This window comes from Symphalangus syndactylus, chromosome 10, assembly GCF_028878055.3.
Source record: "Symphalangus syndactylus isolate Jambi chromosome 10, NHGRI_mSymSyn1-v2.1_pri, whole genome shotgun sequence".
NCBI classification, from domain to species: domain Eukaryota; kingdom Metazoa; phylum Chordata; class Mammalia; order Primates; family Hylobatidae; genus Symphalangus; species Symphalangus syndactylus.
This window is the reverse complement of record NC_072432.2, coordinates 62,384,339-62,396,856: the sequence shown is the minus strand read 5'-3', so window position 1 is coordinate 62,396,856 and position 12,518 is coordinate 62,384,339. Positions and strand designations below refer to the sequence as shown.

Here is a 12,518-nt window from a genome sequence, read left to right as displayed (position 1 = left end):
TTTAAGCCACTTAGTTTGGGGATAATTTATTCTGCAGCAATGAATAACAAATATATAGGAGGTGGTAGTACATAGTACCTAGTTATCTTCTTTTTTTAATCGTTTTTAATTTTTTTTTTTTTTTAGAGACAGGGGTCTCATATGTTGCCCAGGCTGGTCTCAAACTCCTGGGCTCAAGCAATCCACCTGCCTCAGCCTCCCAAAGTGTTGGAAAGCAGTGAGCCACTGCACCCTGCCCGCTTTCTTTTTAATGTCTCTTTCACAATTTTGGTAGTTTTTACCACTACAAATTTCTACCTTATGTGTTGGGATGGAATCTGCTTTCCTGTGGCTCTATTTGTTGATTGTAGTTTGCTTCCTTATGATCCTGCAGTCTTAAGCAGCAAGCAGGTATCCCCTGTGCCGGCTCTCTAGGCAATCTTTCCTGCTTTTTCAAGTGTTCCTTGGTGGTTCCTTGAATAAACTCTGTCTGTGTACATTGTACCCAAATTGAGCAGGAAAAGACAATCACCTCCGTGTTCTGAATACTTTCCTTGTCTGAAAGCCACTTACTCCATGTGAAGCAAGGCTGGTAAGGTGCTCAGTAAATGTTGGCTGTTAAAATCATGTTTTCAGTCCACGTGCAGTGGCTCATGCCTGTAATCCCAGCATTTTGGGAGGCCGAGGCGAGTGGATCACCCTAAGGTCAGGAGTTTGAGACCAGCCTGGCCAACATGGAAACCCTGTCCCTACTAAAAATTTAAAAATTAGCCAGGTGTGGTGGCGTGCACCTGTAATCCCAGCTACTCAGGAGGCTGAGGCAGGAGAATCGCTTGAACTCAGAAAGTGGAGGTTGCAGTGAGCCGCGATGGCGCCATTGCACTCCAGCCTGGGCGACAAGAGCAAAACTCCATCTCAAAAAAAAAAAAAAAAATCATGTTTTCAATGTAGTCCAATATTTTAGTAGCTTTTTAGGAGACACTGTAGCGCTACAGACTTGTTGCCTGCTTATTTTCCACAAGTGCTGTTGTTAAGCAGTTTTGTATTTGAGCAGCTGTTCTTTTTGACTCCCAAGGACGCTCTGGTTTAAATTTCAACTTGTTGGCCGGGCGCGGTGGCTCACGCTTGTAATCCCAGCACTTTGGGAGGCCGAGGCGGGCGGATCACGAGGTGAGGAGATCGAGACCACGGTGAAACCCCGTCTCTACTAAAAAATACAAAAAATTAGCCGGGCGCGGTGGCGGGCGCCTGTAGTCCCAGCTACTCGGAGGCTGAGGCAGGAGAATGGCGTGAACCCGGGAGGCGGAGCTTGCAGTGAGCCGAGATTGTGCCACTGCACTCCAGCCCGGGCGACAGAGCGAGACTCTGTCTCAAAATAAATAAATAAATAAATAAATAAATAAATAAATAAATTTCAACTTGTAAAGTTCCCTGCATTGCTGCAGCCTTTCAGCTCTTTTTTATATTCTGATTTTTATCGTAAACACTTAATATTCTCCATCTCTAAAGAAAAAAACTGGTGGAGGAATTGTTTTACCCTGTGGACCTCACCATGTTATTGCCACAATTCAATATGCTCATGTAGTGGAAAACTCATAAAATTTTAGGGTTTTTTATTTAAGATCAGTTATAACACATTATATAATTGAGATTGCTTATGGATTAGAAGTGCCATTAGATATCTAATAAAGATACAGAATAAACATATAATAAAGATAATAGGATTCTGAACCTCATTTAATATATCTAAATAACTTTAAAATTTTCTAATTTTATATAATTGGTATTTTTCTTGTTAATAAATACAAAGCATCTAGTGTTGAAAAAGTACACAAAGTACTTTTGCAAAGTACGTTGCAAAAGTAAGACATTAATTTGTCTTAAATCATATCTCTCAAAACTTTCATACTAAGACAAGTAAATGAATACATTATGACAAAAATTATGTAGATATTAAATTCAAAGCAGTACCTTCCTTGTTCAAGTTTCGATATGAGCATATCCTTATTCTGTTTGGTCATTTTTGAAGGGTGTTAACAATGTGCTGCCATTTCAGTGACAAATTTCTCATATCAAAGCACTCTTTCTCCCAATTTAATAATCTTGAGTCATGGTAACAATCAGTATTCAAAGGAAAAAAGTTTTGAGTTAAAAGATTTTAATATTTAAGGTAACTTGGGTTATAAGTAACAGAAAACCTAATTCAGGATAAGTGAGACTAGAATACCTCCCGTGAGATATCTTGCTGTCAGAGACAGTTGAGAAATGAGCCAATAATTGGAGCAGGATGTGGGGTCAAGAGGGAGACATATTTTAAAATAGGAAATACTAAAGGAAATACACTGATGGAAATGGTTGGCTAGAAAAGAGGAGGTGTTTACAGTGCTAGAGCCGTCCTTGGGGATAAGGTCTAAAGCACAGTGGCAAGGGAAACTTGGATTGGTGTATAAACAATATATCCATAGTAACAGGAGAGAAGGTGGAGAATATGGATTAAAAAGGAAATTGATGGGTCTGTGGTGGTGGGAATGTGTCAAAATTTTATCTCATTGCTTCCATTTTCTAATTTAAACAGGAAGCAAGATACCCATTGAAAGTAAGAACTGGGGAAGAAATTTGATGAAAGTGGAGAAATTATAAAGATAGCTGTCTTACAGTGGAGTGTGGGAAACTGAATGGGCCAGGAAAATGTAGTTCCAAGCATCACCTTCAGACACAAAAATGTGCAGAGGAGTGAGACTTTATCGTCTGTGTCTCTTTTTGAGGGCTGGAAATCTTTTCTTGAAGCTTCCAGCCGACTGCCTATCATTAAGGGTTAACATCTCTGAACACGTTTAGGTCTACCTGGGAAGGTGACCTTGGGTCTGCCTTCTCACACACTTTTCCCTTGGTAACTACCAAGTTAAGCTAGTTGAGGAATGCTTTGTGCTAGGAATTGACTACCTGCCTTGTTTGCTGTGAAATCCCCTATCTGTGGATCTGCACATGAACTGGGAGAGCTATGAGTTGGCACCCAGACAGACAACTGATGAGAGACCTACCAAGTGAAGCCAGGCACTTCAATCTTCCTCAGGAGCTATACACACCCCAGAAAGGTGGTGGAGGCCAAGGAAATGTATACATAGTAGTCTCGGAGCCTCCAGATGACATGAAGATACTATGCACTCCGTATTCCTGTATTGTATCACTCTATAAAGTTAAAAAATGAAGTATTAGAATGAAGTCTGTTATATCATATGAGTTTTACTGGCAACCAAAACCTGTGACTGGTGCTGATAGGGACAGAATTGTATTTGAAGCAGGATTGGCATTTAAATCCTCAGTTTGTATCTTCCTGTTTTATGGTCATAATTGGCTCACAGACCCATTTACTGGCAAACCTATTACTGTCAAAGGAAATGAAACCACCGTGATTGCCTTGACTAATTGCAGTTAGTCGCTCACACTCCTGGCGTGTAGTAGGTGAGTGGGCAGCACCTCTTGAAGCACACTTACTTCTCGGGGTGGGTGATAGATACATAAACAAAACAAGGGTTATGTTAGGAAGAAGGAAACCCAAACCCTTGCTCCTACACTTTTAAATTTCTGAGCAAATTACAAACCCTCTAAGAATCTTAGTTTCTTCTTGGAGCCAATTATACCTACCTAATAGGGTTATTGTGAAGATTAAAATTATTAAATTTCTTTTTTTTTTTTTTTTTTTTTTGAGACGGAAGCTCTGTCGCCCAGGCTGGAGTGCAGTGGCGCGATCTCGGCTCATTGCAAGCTCCACCTCCCAGGTTTGCGCCATTCTCCTGCCTCAGCCTCCCGAGTAGCTGGAACTACAGGCGCCGGCCACCACGCCCGGCTAATTTGTTGTATTTTTAGTAGAGATGGGGTTTCACCATGTTAACCAGGATGGTCTCGATCTCCTGACTCGTGATCTGCCCGCCTTGGCCTCCCAAAGTGCTGGGGATTACAGACGTGAGCCACCACGTCTGGCCTGAGAGTGGCTTTCACCATGTTGGCCAGGTTGGTCTCGAACTCCTGACCTCAAGTGATCCACCTGCCTTGGCCTCCCGAAGGGCTGGGATTACAGGCATGAGCCACCACTCCCGGCCTTAAACTTTTAATACACAATAAAAGTCTGCTTAGGCTGAGTTATGCTGTAGAAACAAACAAGTCTCAAATTTCAGTGGCTTACCCAAAGGTACTTCTTGTACACATTCATATCTTTGGCATGCCAGCTGTGGCTCTGCTCCAAATCTTCATTTCAAGACCAACACTGAAGAAGCAGCTTCTGGCCGGGTACAGTGCCTCATGCCTGTAATCTCAGCACTTTGGGAAGGTGAGGCAGGTGGATAGCTTGAGCCCAGGAATTGGAGACCAGCCTGGCCAACATGGCAAAACCCCCATCTCTACAAAAAAAAAAAAACACAAAAATCAGCCAGGAGTGGTGGCACATGCTGATAGTCCCAACTACTCAGGAGGCTAAGGTGGGAGGATCACTTGGGACCAGGAGGCAGAGATTGCAGTGAGCAGAGATCATGCCATTACATTCCAGCCTGGGCAACAGAGAGAAACCCTGTCTCAAAAAAAAAGCAGCAACCTCTCTCTGGGAAAGGCAGGTCTTGTGACAGAGGCAAACGAGAGATGGCAGAATCTCACAGTGGCATTTATAACTTCTGCTTTGAAGTGGCAACATTTCCATTCACACATCATTGGCCAAAGCAAGTCATGTCCAAACTAGTATCAATGCAAAGCATAATCCCATAAGGACACATCTGACGTGGAGGGGCAGTGAAAATGTCAACAATAATATAATCTATGAGAGGATACAGAAGCATAACCAGTAAATATTAGCGTCCTTCCCTTTCCTCTTTTCCCTTACTGGGTACCCCTGAGAAACACAAGTGTACAGCATGGAGAGGCTGTGTGATGTCATAATTAAGAGTGTAGATTCTGAGAACAGACTGCCTGAGTTCAAATCCTAACTTTGCCATTTTCTAGCTATGTGGCTTTCGGCAAGTTATTTAACCTCTCCATGCCTCAACTTCTTCATGTAAAATGGCAGTAATAATAATACAAATGCCACAGAGCTGTGGATGAAATGAGCCCATGTGAGTAAAGTGCATAGTACATGGTAAGCCCTATATGAAAGTGTTAACTTTGTTATTGCTCTTGTCATTATTGAAGGAAACCTGGCGGGAAGTCAAAAGACCTAATATAAAATCTCAGCATTATAATTTTTTTTTTTTTTTTAAGGTGGAGTCTTGCTCTGTCGCCCAGGCTGAAGTGCAATGGCGTGATCTTGGCTCACTGCAACCTCCTGCTGGATTCAAGCGGTTCTCCTGCCTCAGCCTCCAGAGTAGCTGGGATTACAGACGCGTGCCACCATGCCTAGCTAATTTTTTTTTGTATTTTTAGTAGAGATGGGATTTCACCATGTTGGTCAGGCTGGTCTCGAACTCCTGACCTTGTGATCCGCCCACCTTGGCCTCCCAAAGTGATGGGATTACAGGCGTGAGCCAGCGTGCCCAGCTGCATTATAATTCTAATAGTGACTTTGAGCAAGTTACATAATTTCTGCAAACCGCTTATTCCTTTGTCTGTAAAATTGCAATAACACTCATTTCTGGAGAGGCCACTTAGGACAATGGTTAAAAGCATGGACTGTGGAGCTGGACTACCTTGGATCAAATTCCAACTCCACCACTTTCAAACTGTGTGACTTTGGGCAAATTACTTCAATTTTATTATCCATAACACAGGGACAATCATCATACCTTACCTTCATAGGAATAGTATGAGAATTCAGTGGATTAACAGTTGACATATAACATTGTTAGAATAGTGCCTGGTGCTTAACAAAGGTGCATTAACTGTTTGGCACACAGAGGAAGTCCTTCATAAGTGTTAACTATTCTCATAGGCTATGAGGGGATTGGCTGTATGAACAGGCATGAAAATGCTTTATGGGCCGGGCACGGTGGCTCACGCTTGTAATCCCAGCACTTTGGGAGGCCGAGGCGGGCGAATCAGGAGGTCAGGAGATCGAGACCATGGTGAAACCCCATCTCTACTAAAAAATATAAAAAAAAAAATTAGCTGGGCGTGGTGGCGGGCGCCTGTAGTCCCAGCTACTCGGAGAGGCTGAGGCAGGAGAATGGCGTGAACCCGGGAGGCGGAGCTTGCAATGAGCCGAGATCGCGCCACTGAACTCCAGCCTGAGCGACAGAGCGAGACACTGTCTCTAAAAAAAAAAAAAAAAAAAAAGAAAATGCTTTATGAAAAGCAGTGGTCAAATATGGAGACTCAGGAATCTGCAGTATAGAAGTCTATGGCTATGTCGTTAGGCTTAACCAGGCTTAGCATGTTCAGCCAGTGGCAAGCACTTTCTTCTGGAAGCCTGTCCGGTGCAGAGGGACCTCCTTAACTGCTTCCTTTAGTGGGGATGGGCCCTGGCTGCTGTGCTTGTACCTTATAACTTGTAGAAGCAAAAGCTGATACTTCACCCTGTTTCCAACATGATTGAGCACTTTACAAATCAAATTCAGGACAAACAAAGCTTTGCACCCTGAGATAAACCAAAACCACCCTGACTAGTTCCGATCTCCAAAATAAGAAAACCTTGACTTATTTCTTGTAAACCTAAACTCCCTAACCAAAATAATTTTATCCCCGATTTTTGTTAAGGAATGTCTGAAGACACATCATAACCTTTGTGAAAATGCTAATCATGTGGGAATGGTGCTCTTTCCCCACCACAAGCTGGCCAATGTAACTATTATAATCTTGGTAACTTTGAGGGTTTTTTTTTCCTTTAAATGTTTGTTTGGGGCCGGTCATGGTGACTCATGCCTGTAATCCCAGCACTTTGGGAGGCCAAGGCAGGCTGATCACTTGAGGTCAGGAGTTCAAGACCAGCCTGGCCAACATGGCAAAACCCTGTCTCTACTGACAGTACAAAAATTAGCCAGGTGTGGTGGGGCATGCCTTTAGTCTCAGCTACTTAGGAGGCTGAGGCAAGAGGATTGCTTGAGCCCAGGATTTTGAGGTTACTGTGAGCTATGGTCATGTCTCTGCACTCCAGCCTGGAAAACAGCATGAGACCTTGTCTAAAAAATATATATATATACACACACACATAATATATGTTTTTGTTTTCTAATTTGAAAAGTCTGTTTTTCCAATGTCTAACTCCCTCTTTCTTTGTAAGTAAACTGTATCTTTCATTTTCTAAAATGTTTCTATCTTGGCTATAGTTGACGAGACTAGGGGAATTCATATCTGTATTCTTTTTCAGTCCGTCTGGCTTCTTTAACCGGGAAGATGTGAGCTGAGAGCTGTGGAGTAGATGTCTTCACCAGATGAGTACACAGAGAGGTAGAGAATGTGTATCTGCAGAGTAGGATGAAGCAGAGACAAGGTGGGATGGGAGAGAGACATGGGCTGCAGGACAACCCTACCATCAATATCCCCAACAGTCGCCATCCTATCCCACTTATTTATTCACTTGGTAACACTAATTACTCTCTAAAAATACTTGACTATTTATTTATTGGTGTCTCTACACCCACAGGAATGAATGTAAGTGCTATGAGGGCAGGAAGATTGTCTTTCTTACCACTGAATTCCTAGGACCTCAATCTATGCTTGGTATATAGTGGGCACTCCATAAACATTGGCCGAATAAATGAATGCTATTTACTTGTTCCCAATTGTAGGGGAGGAAAAAATTATGTTCCTTCTATCCATCTTAAATTCATTGGCTGAGGCCCCAGTAAATTAGACTGAATAAAGATAGACTAATAAGAGGAAAGTATGCAAATTGATTTAATACAAAATGTACATGTTGTGGGAGCCTTCATAAGGAAATGGAGACCCAAAGAAATGGTGAAACTGAGCTCGATGAAGAGTGGAAAATCGTGGGAAAATGTGATAGGACAAAAAGGGGTATAAGCTAAGAGTGGTAAACTGGGGCAAGGCACATTCATTCGGGTTCCTCTCAGCAGTCTTCCGTCTTGGGAGATAAGGATGCTCCTTTTCTGCAGATAGAGGGAGGACACCTCTCACATGAGGGTCTTGTAAGCTGTTTCAAAGGAAGCTCAGAGAGTCCTTCCAGCACCTTCTGTTTCTCAGATCCCTCACCTTAAAATATTCAGTATGCCAACGTGCCATATTTTGGGGTAGTATATTCTGAACCCTCCATAATCAAATTAAAATTTTGAGAGCTTCTGTCCTATTGTTTCAAAGATCTTGTTACCTGCTTTGAGTTATTGCAAATTTAACAGAATTAGGGATACGAAGTCTGAGACTTTAAAAATGATGAGACTTTACTACATGGAATGAGTTTTAGTGGAGCATCCCTTCAAGACAGCTAATAATGTGTGAAACCTCACCAACCATCATGCAGAATGATCTAGGATGATTTCTCCCAACCACTCCCATGGATTATAATGAGGAGCCCTCAAAATAAGGAGAGAGGGCTGTCATGGTTTTTTCCTGTCTTTGTTATGAAATCCAAAGGCACATGATTGCTTGGTTTTATGTGTGACTTTTATGGAACATTATTTATCCAGAAGAAGTTTCCTTCAAATTGCCTTTACCTTCCAAAATAGTCAAAGGAATGCCCTTTATAAGCAGACAATTAACATAGGCATTTTGTGCAATTTATAGTAATACACTAAAATGTTTCTCATATTATCCACCAAGTTCCTGTTCTTGATAAATCTGTTTTGATCACACTAAATATTTTTTCTTTTTTCTTCTTTTTTTTTTTTTTGTTGTTGTTTTTGAAATGGAGTTTCACTCTTGTTGCCCAGGTTGGAGTGCAATGGCACGATCTCAGTTCACCACAACCTCCACCTCCCAGGTTCAAACAATTCTCCTGCCTCAGCCTCCTGAGTAGCTGGGATTACAGGCATGCGCCACCATGCCCAGCTAATTCTGTAGAGACGGGGTTTCTCCATGTTGGCCAGGCTGGTCTTGAACTCCTGACCTCAGGTGATCCGCCCGCCTCGGCCTCCCAAAGTGCTGGGATTATAGGCCTGAGCCACCACGCCCAGCCAAATATTTTTTTCTAGCTAGGTATTTAATCTTTGTTAATATGGAGATAAGCAATTTCCCATCTTAATTAAGGAGTAATGTGGACCTGTATGGTTCATTTTTGTTTGCTCTTCTCTAAATGAGAAATTTTTCTATGGGCTAAAATACCATTTAGTGAATTTAAGCACTATCAACATTTTAAAATAAATGTATTTATTGTGCCCATTTGTTTCCAGAGTTTCCTTGTTTTTGAGTTCTTTTTTCCCCGTGTGTGTGTGTGTGTGTGAGTGTGTGTTAAAGATACAAATAAGCCACTTGTGAAGATACCATTGTTTTTAAAGAACTCATTTTCAAATGATGCAGCAGTATCTTCAACAATGTTTTATAAGCCCTTCTGATCTATATTTAGCTTTGTAGAAAATGTGTTCGTAATGAGGAAGGCTCAAGGTGCAGAATATGGGGGGGCAGTGATAGTTGTGTCCTGTCTTCACTACAAAACCAAGGATCCTTGGTTTAAGTGTTCCACTGTATTTACATTTATTTGGGCAGAGAAATATTTGCCATGGCCAGGCATGGTGGCTCATGCCTGTAATCCAAGCATTTCAGGAGGCCGAAGTGGGAGGATCACTTGAGCCTAGGAGTTTGAGTCCAGCCTGGGCAACATAGTAAGATCGTGTCTCTTACAAAAAAAAAAAAAAAATTAGCTAGCTAGGTGTGGTGACTCATCTGTAGTCCTAGCTACTTGGGAGGCTGAGGTAGGAGGATCACTTGAGTTCAAGAGTTTGAGGCTGAAGTGAGCTATGATTGAGCCACTGTCCTCCAGCCTGGATAACACAGACCCAGGCCCTATCTCTTAAAAAAAAAAAAAAAATATATATATATATATATATATATATATATATATAATTTCTTTTTATTTTAAAAATAGAAACATTTTCCTTAGTTCCTGTTTTATGTAAATTACTTTGAGTTGTGCTCTCCATATTTTTTCTTTATTCTGTTGGGACTCAGAACACTAATCCAAAATGAAGGCCTCAGAAGTAGCTTCAGAAGCAAAAATTTTTCTCCGACCTTCTGCCCTCCTGTCTCTCAGTCCCATTATCCCCCAAAGCTAGTGCTAGAAACTAGAATCCCTCTTTCCCAAGGCAAGTAAGTCATAGAAACCAGAACACCTTTTCACTCTTAACTTTCCCTTTGCCTGTCTGTGTAAAACCTAGCCATAAAGAAATTATCTGGCCAGGTGCAGTGGCTCGCGCCTATAATCCCAGCACTTTGGGAGGCTGAGGTGGGCAGATCACCTGAGGTCAGGAGTTCGAGATCAGCCTGGCCAATATGGCGAAACCGCGTCTCTACTAAAAATACAAAACATTAGCCAGGTGTGGTGGTGGGTGCCTGTAATCCCAGGTACTCAGGAGGCTGAGACAAGAGAATCACTTGAACTGGGGAGGCGGAGGTTGCAGTGAGCCAAGATTGGCCATTGCACTCCAGCCTGGGCAACAAGAACGAAACTCTGCCTCAAAAAAAAAAAAAAAAAGAAAAGAAAAAAGAAGAGAAATTATCTGTCCTACTTCATTTGACTGTAGGTCACAAGACGCCCATTCCAGAGAGGGTTCTGCCCCGTACCCAGAAGGAAGGAATGTAGGAATGCTGCTCAGAGAAGCCAAGAAAAATCTAGACAGACAGCCCTTGCTGAGTTTCCACTCAGTCTAGTAGCATGCTCTTTTGTCCAATCATATTTCTTCACGTTGTTCCATACTTTGTTGAATGTAAGCATAAAAATGGACGCTGTATCTTTGGGTCTTCGTTCTAAAGGCTCTTGTGCACATGTTAATAATAAATTTATATGCCTTTTCTCCTATTAATCTGGCTCTTGTCCATGATTTTTTCAGAGAACCTTCAGAGGGTAATGGGGAAATTTTCCCTCAGCCGTGACAATTCTTCTAACTTTGAGTAGTTTTGTATAATGCCTACACTTCTGTGATAGTTTTGTATTTTGTCTCTTGTTTTGGTTAAGAAAGGCAGTTACTTTTATTCAAATTGATTTGAAAGCATTCTAAGAAGTGATTTGTGGAATCTTGAATGAAAATGGACCCATTGTCAGTCACCGTTTTTGTGTTTTAGTACAGCCTGTTACAAAATAATTGAGTCATCATTCCACCAATCTGATTCTTTATCATTCTTTGTGTTTTAAAAACAGGGCTTTGGTCTTCATTTTCTATCTTTCCTACTTTATCTAATTGAAATTGCTTGACTGATTAAATTAATATTATCAAGTGAGAGGATTGTATGTCTACACGAGTAAAAAGTCTTAGTCATTGTCAAAAGAATGTTAGAATAGACAATGACCTTGGAAAATTGTTGTATTATAGATATCTGCACATTGAACTCTATTCCTCTTATTAAGGAAGTACAGATGGAGAAGTTTATCTGTTCGGTGTTTATTACTGCATTAAAGTCTCACCAAGTACCTATTGACTCTGTCTAAATTATAATAATTTTTTTAAAAGGCATGAAATACAAATGTCTCCACTTGGGCACAAGCACATCCAATTGCCTTTAATGGAGATAAAATAACCATTAGGATCTTTTCCAAGCCCTTGAGTATTAGATGAAAATTTTCATAATTAGACTGTGCAGCAATGGCTTTTAGTTTTCAAGTCTTTGCAGCCATATATTTGACTTTATTTATTTATTGGTTGTGAGACAAGGTCTCACTCTGATAAGAACAGATACTACACTTGATCTTAGCCAAAAGGCCAAGAAGCGATAGGGTCTCACTCTGTCACTGGGAGTGCAGTGGCACAATAACAGCTCACTGCAGCCTCAACCTCTGGGCTCAGGTGATCCTCCCACGTCAGCCTCCCAAGTAGCTGGGACTACATGCACACCGCACCAAGCGCAGTCAATTTTTCTATTTTTTGTAGAAATCGGGTTTTTCATGTTGCCCAGTCTGGTCTCGAACCCATAAGCTCAAGCAATTCTTCTGCCTTGGCCTCCCAAAGTGCTGGGATTACAGCCATGAGCCACTGTACCAGACATATTTATATTTGTTATATATTTAAAAACTTTTTTTTATAGAGATGAGAGTCTCACTCACTATGTTGCCCAGGCTGATCCTGAACTCCTGGGCTCAACAACCCTCCTGTTTCAGCCTCCCAAATTCATTTGACTTTAAACAGCCAATTACTTTCTTCAGTGGCAGATTAGATCATTTTGGTGTGTTTCTTGTAACAGTATGAAGTTTTTGCTTGGTTTTCAGCAGAATTCATTTATTCTAGGTCTTTTTGATGGCTTGCCTTGGCCAGGATTGGTTAGCAGATTTTACCTGTATGACAACTTGGTGCACTGGTGCAATTTGGTTGAGATGATGAGGCCACATTTTGCTCAGTGGGGCAAGATGTCCTGCTCCCTTAGTGATATCTGCCATGGGAAAGAGAATGGATATTGGTGATGGGTTGTACATCTGCTATCAAGCACAGTGAAGCCTTTAGGCAACCTTTGCAAACCATTGA

The 12,518-nt window shown here is 41.5% G+C and overlaps 1 pseudogene; it reads right to left on the bottom strand.

Moving 5' to 3' along the window:
- Nucleotides 1–11,651: 11,651 nt before the first annotated feature.
- On the bottom strand, nucleotides 11,652–11,774 carry LOC129492459 (uncharacterized; annotated as a pseudogene).
- Between the last annotated feature and the right edge of the window lie 744 nt (nucleotides 11,775–12,518).